The sequence below is a fragment of the Coptis chinensis genome, chromosome 7 (assembly GCF_015680905.1).
Source record: "Coptis chinensis isolate HL-2020 chromosome 7, ASM1568090v1, whole genome shotgun sequence".
NCBI lineage: Eukaryota > Viridiplantae > Streptophyta > Magnoliopsida > Ranunculales > Ranunculaceae > Coptis > Coptis chinensis.
The window spans coordinates 84,031,817-84,040,615 of NC_141462.1; the positions used below are offsets into that span (position 1 = coordinate 84,031,817).

Genomic DNA, 8,799 nt, shown 5'->3' on the forward strand with positions numbered 1-8,799 from the left:
CAACAAGGCTTTAAATATTTAAGTTCCCCGAAAAGAATGAGTTATAGTCTCGTGAGCCTTTTTAGGTGATTTACCCACAAAATCGATCAATAGTATATTCAAGAATTTATTTTTCAGATAGAGAAAATTCCTTCCCAACTAAGTGTTTCATCCAAAGAATAGGTCTCCATTGCTTATCTTATTACTTCAAAGACTCATAGATTATGCAAGGAGATAATAAAAATTGATATAATTCTCAACCAAGGCAGTGTGTACTTAGTCAATCTCACATACTCTCCTAACAAAGAAATGGAATCCTTAGTATGCATTTAGACAGATAATCTCGACTTTCAATCATCACCAATCATACGCTCGGAAAAGAATATCTGAGAAAATAGTCTATTATTTTAGAAAAAATAGCCAAAATGGATAACGTACTTTCCCAAAAAATTTAATTGGGGTAACATACTTTTTTTTTCATCAATTGGGGTAACGAACTTAGTAAATTGGTCAATCGGGGTAATCCGTTAACCTGCAGTTTGAAATCACTGTCATTTAAATTTTTAATTCATCAGTAAATGTTTTAATTGAATTATTATTTGACTCATGAGTAAACATTTAAATGTTTACTCATGAGTCAAATAATAATTCAGGTAGAGCTGCGAGAAGATTATGCCAGGCTATAGGGCTTCAGGTAGAGTTTGAACGAGCCAAACAACAAAGTGTATATTGGCAGGCCCCAGAACAGGGTAGTGTGAAGCTAAATGCTGATGGGTCCTTGTCAGAAAAGGGCATGGGCCACGGGGGGTGTAATCGAGACGAAAGGAGTCTTGTTGGCAGCGTTCACGGGAAGTGGAGGCGTGGAATCCATTGTATACCAAGAGATGAAAGCCATCAAGGTTGGTCTCTGCATTTGTCAGGAAATGGGATTCCTAAAAGTGGAAGTGGAATCTGATTCTCTCGCAGCAATTCAGATTGCAACAAAGATAGCTAAACCGCCGTGGTATTGCCGTAATGTCTTTGGCACACATCTTAGACACTTCTTTGAAATTCATGCGTTGTAAGTTTTCACATGTTTTTAGGGAGGCCAATAGCCCTGCAGATTACCTTGCAGGACTAGCCCCTTCTCATTGTAATGAGCTAATGCATTATGGACCTCCAATAGGTAGCGAACTTAGTAATCTCGTAGAGGAGGATGCATTAGGTACCAGATATGTACGTTTTGGATAATATATGCAGGTGGGGGTCAGCCTAACCCCAGCTTACTGTTTAAAAAAAAAAAAAACATTTAAATGTGGACACCGAATTAAGATAACCAATTGAAGAATGGCACGTGAGTTCGTCTTCAACGTTATAAAACCAGTACGCAACTTTCTCAAAAAAAAACTTACTTCGAAATTAAAGCTCTTTGATCGGCAAATATTGGAAAGGGTTTGTAACTAATGATAAGTAAGTAATGTAAAGTAAAGTCGACACTTAGTAAACTTAAATTTGAGTTTGAATATTGAATTTTTTTATTTTCATTTTCAGGTATGAGTTCAAGCTCTGTTACCATTTTTGTTATTGTGATGGCCGGAAATGCACGAACCCCACCAGGATTTGACATAATATAGTGAAAAAGGGTTTTAATTAATATTCAAGACAACACCCAAAACTCGGCTGATCTGGGAAGAGATGGGGTGTTTACATGAATTAAAAAATTGACGTTAATAGGTTCATTGTATCGGGTAAACCTTTTTTTGTTTTTCTCCCCAAGTTAAGCCATTGAGATGGGTAGACTGTTTAAGATTGAGATGAGAGAGGGAGAAAAAGTGAGAGAGTCAACATCATACAATATCAGTAATTCAGTAGAATCAAGGCCCAAAATATCGATATCGATGAATATATCGGTGTACTCAAAAACCGATATATATCAGATATATCAATTTTTTTGCTAACCAGTCCAAACTATTTAAAATATCGGATATATCGGAAATATAATATCGGAAATATATTGGAAATATCAGATTTATATTTTAAAATAGTCAAAAAGTCAACCGATATATATCGATTATATCGGAAATATAAAGTTTCATATCGAAAATTCTGATATATATCGGAAAAAAAAGAGTTTTATATTCGGTGGATATATATCGAAAATATCGATATCGGTGTACCAAAATACCGATATATATCGACGATATATCATATATATCGGCGATATTTTGGTCCATGAATAGAACCAACAAAGAGAAAAAGTAACTCCTTCAATGTTTTCTTCTTGTCCACTGATCATCAATTTACCATAGTCACATTAACTTTTTCTTTCCTAATTCTTATATCACTTCTCTTCCTCCCAAACATCTATACTCTTTGGGAGGCGTGAGGAAGAGCTAAGATGGAGAAGGTCAAAGGAAAATAATGGAGAAGTCTTCATGATGGTTTCTTTCCGTTAATTTCGCCGATATTAAGTTTTCCACACATGTTGGTTTCTCTAGTGTTTTTTTTGGGTGATCTTGGATATACCCAACAAAACACTCTCATACCCCATAACTAATATAAATATTTGTCATACCCCAATAACTGCTTAAATCCAATAATATATCTCATATATTTTTGGGGTATTTTCCATAAGGGCAAAAAGATTAAAAAAAAAAGAAAAACAAAATTACGCTACATGTTTTATATTGTAACCCTCCACCAGCAACATGTTTTATAATAGAAGGTAAACAAGGATTCATAGCTGCTGTCTCCGTTTTTTTTTTGGTCAAATAGTTGCCGTCTCCTCTCCTACTTCAAAAGGAGGGCAAACTCCATAAGAGAACAAAATGAAAGATAAGGAAGCAATTGAGAAATCAGTTATCTTGAATTAAAAGCCTCTGGTTTGACGAGTATTATGGGAATTGCAACTCAGGCATTTCTGAGCCACCACATGAAACTGAACTTCTGAGGTTGCTCCACAGTCGTTGCACAAAATCCAAACATTTTTATCGTGATATGATTCAGGCATTGGTGTCGCGGCAATTTCCATGTCAAGCTTCTCCCACACCTTGGACATATATCACAGACAGATTTGGAGCAAAGGGGCAGGCATACTGCAAGTGTTGCCGCATCTCCTTCAAGCAGTTCATGTGAATGGTATGTCCACATGGCATGACAGTTATATCATTTCTCGACTCGAATAGATAGTCAAAGCAAACTGGGCAATCATGATGCATTGCCCCTTCCACACAAGGATGGCTATTCTTTAGATGCACCGAGTAACAACCACACTTGTAGCAATGGAAAAAATTCTCACGCCCTCCAATTCTGCAAATCCCACAGCCGTTGCAGTGGTATTGACTTCTTTATGTATCGTCATCATAGAATTTGCAAGTTTTGCAGAAGTATTTACCCATACAAACACCGCAGTTGACGCAAACTTGCCCGACCTGCTCTTGTTCAGTGCCACAAAGTGAACAAATGACATGTTGAACTTCATGGCGTGGAAGATCATGTCTAAGCTTCCCTTCAACGTTTTTATTGTTCTTTGCCTCATTATGACAATGACGACAGTCAAAAATCTCATTGCAGCACGGTGCTCTAATTTGGCACCTTCGTTGGTAATGTGAACATCCATACTGTATGAATCCTTGATTTAGCCTTTCTATCGAGTTGACATTATCATCCCTAGTTTCTGCTAATAAGCTACTTATATTGGACTACTGGGAACATGATGATGCGATTGCACTTTCTTTATGATTTCCGTTTATCTCTTCAAGTTCATCAGCTCCAAGAGACATGAAATTATTGACCAAACTTTCCCCCATAAAAAACATGATGAACTTTGGTGCCTACTGGAATGCTGGCACAAAACTTAAACACTTGGAAAAGTTGCATGTTAGCACAACTAGTCTAAAACTCATAAGAGCACACTCAGTTGCCTATCAAAGCAGGCAAACACTGCATCACATTGTTGCTTTCTTCTACAGTGCTGAAGACGAGTTGAAATCAGCAAGAACATAATCCTAGAGATGTTGAACAGCTCCAATCAGCATAACTCCAATAGAAGATTCATCAGAACAAACAGAGCTACAAGAACTCTATTATAAAAATATAATGCAGCAATTGAAGACTCTGATTCTCCATCTGGGAATAGTAAGCAAGAGTTGTGCATGATCACTTGAATCCTTGAAGAAGTCGCGTAATTGGATGGTACTAAAGTGTACTTCATTCATATACTTCACTTAATATTTTACTGAAAATAAGAGAGTATGCCTAGAAACGCAAGTCAAAGTGGCATACTCATTATTCAAAATTCATATGCTCCGTTAAATCTTAACGTTAAACTAGCTTCAGAGGTTTCATTATTTTCAGGTGTGGCGTGGCAAATGTTTGGCTCATTGGCAGGACTGTATAAAAAACCTTTGACCCATCACCCGGTCTTCACCCGCAATCCAAATAGTCTTCTGCGTTCTCCCATTCGTCAAAATTTGATTTTGAATTTTTTTTTTCATCTTCATTCAGTTTGTATTCATCTTTCATTACTTTGGTATAATTGATTCAAATCAAAAGTGGGTGTTTGCATGTTTATTAATGAGATAAAAAAAATAAGAAGTTATTGGAGAAAAAGAAAAAAAAAAAAAAAAAAAAAAAACGCAATCGTTTTCTTCTACAACTGAATCACATAGAGTAAATGACTTGTTTTAGTCAATAAATATCTTGGGTACGCCTAATAAAAAAGAAATATAATTTAGGAAGCTAAATGTGTCTAAAATCATTTTATTTATTTATTTTAAAATTGGGGTACGGGAGTGTTTTGTTGGGCATGTCAAAGATCACCCTTTTTTTTTGCCAAAATATATTACACATGTGAAAATCATTGCCACGTAAGCTGATTTCAGACGGCAAGTTAACAGATTACCTCGATTGACCAATTTACTAAGTTGGTTACCCCAGTTGACGAGAAAAAAAGTATGTTATCCCAATTGAATTTTTGGAGAAAGTACGTTATCTATTTTGGCTATTTTCATTATTTTACCTCATGTATGTGGGGAAAGGAATAAAAATTACGAATACCTTGTTAGCAATTCAGGATATAACAATAATTCGGTACGGGAATAATTCGAGAATTATTCGGTGATTCAAAAAAACGGTACGGTCAAAAATTCACAATACGGCAATTATGCAGTGTTTAATTAATACGCGTTTTAAACGTTTAGTTGCAAAAATTCGAAAGTAAAAAATTCGTGATATTATATTAGTAAATATTAATAATAGTTGTCATTCTTTACAACATAACAAACATATCTAAACAATTTAGCTACAAAAATATTGAAACCAATTGAATGGTCCATATAAGTACTTTCATTTATTTGTTCTTGGATTAAAATTAACGTTCAAATTTCAAAATACACACACACCATGACATGACAATTTAAATGTTGTCCAAAAAGTATAAAAGTAAAGCTTTTAGATTAATTTATCACTAAAAATATAAGAGTGAGGGACTTAAAGTAAAAGTGAAGATATACAGTACATAAAAAATAACAAAAACGCAACTGAATTTTTATTTTATTTTAATTTATTTATTTTTTTTAGCAGAATTTTTGAAATTTTTGAAAATTTCGGCAAAATCCGTATTATTCGTTTCAAGTCAAAAAATCGCGAATTATTGTGAATATTTCAAACATTCGGAAGTATTATACATTTTGCCCTTCAAAAATTCGATTCACGAATTATTCGGCGAATTGCTAACAAAGTACGAACATCTCACACACTACATTGAAAAACATACTTCTGAATGAAAGTAGTCTCATAGAAAGAATGTCAATCACATATGAAGTGTCGGGTCCTTCGCTTTAGTATCTTCTCACCTATTCTAGACTTTGTACCATACTGTAATAATAAGTCATGGATTGTAAATTGACTTAGGGTTGGTTTACGAAGTAAAAATAAAAAAGATTCAAAGAGTTTCTAAAGAACACTCAGGGTTTTGTTTTTTTTTTTTTGGAAAATGTCTTCAAATTCGGTATTGTAGGGAAAATTCTTTCTTTGTATTAGCTTCTCCATCAATTCTATTCAATTTTTTTTTGTTTTTTTTAGCTCAGTGGTATATCTATAAATGATACTGGATATATTCAGAACTGGAACGAAAAACTTGTTCTGCAACAGAGACAACAGACGAATCACAAACTGCACAAGCATCATCTGTGCATTAAAAAAAAACTAATCTATGAAATGAGTCTCGAGAGGTATTCAAAACATCATAAAAAAAGAAAGATAGATAGCACTAGAGAAGATACCAGGTAATCTCCCCATCAAGGAATCAAGAAAAGCAAGCCCCTCTCCATGTTTATACAAAATGCAGTCAAAGCAATATAATTTTCCCTGTAGAAGAAGGTAGTCTCATTATGCATATGGTATTGTATGGTGTACATTAATCAATCAAGAAAGCATACAGCCTTCACCCAGTACATACCTTACTTTGCCAGATGCATGCATAATGTCATTTTAAATGCAGGTAAACAAGTTCATACTGTAGTATGTAATTTTACGTGATGTCACCTTGGCGTTTTCTTTGTGCAGTCTTAATCGTGGCCTGATGAAGTGACTCTGATCTTATTACCGTTTGGTCTCAATCCCTAAGAGCTCCCAAAAAGAGAGGCTGTTATGACCTGATGAGATAAAATGGAACCATCTTCATCAGGTCAGCACAACTAAGGCCGTCCCAGAAGTATCATGATATCAGGGGTTTATATTTCGACTGCTAAATGAAGCAGATTCAAAAATTGGCTAGAAGACGAGCTTGGAAAGATCTAATGCTACTGTGTCAATGACTTAACCAGAAATCTGCAATACAATCATTCTCTTCATCTCCTTCAATTGCTTCTGCAAGTAAATGGCACATATCTTGCAGGAAAGGGATCACCAGCTTGTGTTTTTTAAGAGTTAAGTCTTGTACATCGCAAGCAGTTGAGAATATCTAACTAGTCCGACATAAAAGCAGAGAACCAGATAGTAGAATGATTATGGGACGTGAGCATTAGTATATAAATAATAATAATTGCATCAAAGTATATCAAAGACAATCAACTCACTTGACACTTCCATCCTGATTACATGTACTTCAATCTGCACTATAATTCTAACAGAGCCACCAAGAAGTGCAGAGAATTCAATAAGCACAACAAATTTAAAACCATCCCCCTCACCATTTGCACGACATATTTGCCTTCATACAATCATACATTCAGGATTCTAAAAGAACCAATTGACTGAAGGATGCTAGCCATTTCCTGTTTTTATTATGCATTCAACAACATCCTCCTCACTATCCATTGAAAAAACTGTTTCAGGTCCATTTTCTATGAATATTTAACTTTAAACATAGTTATAGAGATTGTAATTATTTAATGTCCTAGATAAAATATTAAACATGGTTATAAATTTGTTTACGTGCCAAGATAAAATATGTCCCTAGACTCTCCCCCCATTATTTAATTGGCATGTTTCTCATAAATGTTCTTGCCACATCGAGTGCTCAAATGAAACAACTACCAGTAAAGCAGGCTACAATATGTGAGCATCATCAACGTATCCCCCAAGGACCATACACACAAACCAGTGAACCACAACACTCAAATAGAAAACAATGAAAAAACAAGATTGAAAAACATACCACACCACTGTAAACCAAACATGTGTTCTAAAACTCAACAGATCGAAAACTTTGGAACAAAAACTTGAGATAAAACCAAAAAATTATTCTTAATGAAATATCAAATAGATGAAGGGTATCAAAACAATAGATGTAGTTTAAAACCAAAAAGTATACAAGTATTTTTTTTAATAAAAACCAAAATTTCATTATTTTAGTTGTGCTTTGATTGGCTGCTTTAGTTGCAAAAACAATAAACTCAAACTTGTGTAACAATAAAACCAGTTATTCAGTGAAAACATGTTAGACAAGAACAACAGATTAAGAATATATGTACAAAAAAGAATTAACCCATACGACTACAAGAGCTACAAAGTAAGTAAAATACCAAATAATTCACATAAGAACTGAGATCGTCTTCGCCCTAACCAGTTGGACACCTTAAATAAAAACAAGCCAGCATCTTAACAAAACCCTCTCTTCTGTAAATTTCGGTACTTACCCTCAGCGTATTTTGCTGCAGTAGTGTCACAAAATGTATTTTAAGGTGCCTGGGCCGAGAAGATCTCGAGTCTTTACAAAATTCAGCAATAGGAAAATACGAACGTATATTCATTGAGCACGAGAAATCTTAATTGTGTCAAACGGATCCTACAATTAATTCAATAATTCTACATTGACATAGAAAATTTGACACAGTTGACCGACATAGTGACTTGGCACTGCAACATCAATGTTATAATATAAAAAAACCATGACTGCAAAATCAATATTGCACCATAAAAACCACTATAACGTCAATGTTGCACAAAGAAATATCACTGCAATATCAATGTTGCACACTATGAAAAATCAATGAAATAGATGGTTTGCTATGAAAAAAAGATTAAAATAACAAAATAAGGATGGAAAGATGAAAATGGAAAGAGAATAAGTGTTTTGAGTGAGAGAAAAAAGATTTTTAGCTATTATTGTCACCACTACAACATTGATGTTACAACATGCCACGTCATTGTGTCTTGACTGTGTTATTTTTTCTGTGTCAGTTTAGTATTACTCCAATTAATTCGCAACCAATCCAATATGAATAATGTGAAGAAATAAAAGTTAATAGAAAAATAGAATCAATTCACAACAAGTCAACAACCCATGATCATACTCAATATTTTTATCTGATTGATGTGTACTTGAAACCCTAGGAG

At 34.3% G+C, this 8,799-nt stretch overlaps 1 pseudogene; it reads right to left on the bottom strand.

Moving 5' to 3' along the window:
• Positions 1-2,990: 2,990 nt before the first annotated feature.
• Positions 2,991-4,171, bottom strand: LOC147489465 (putative E3 ubiquitin-protein ligase RZFP34 pseudogene; annotated as a pseudogene).
• Positions 4,172-8,799: the final 4,628 nt, after the last annotated feature.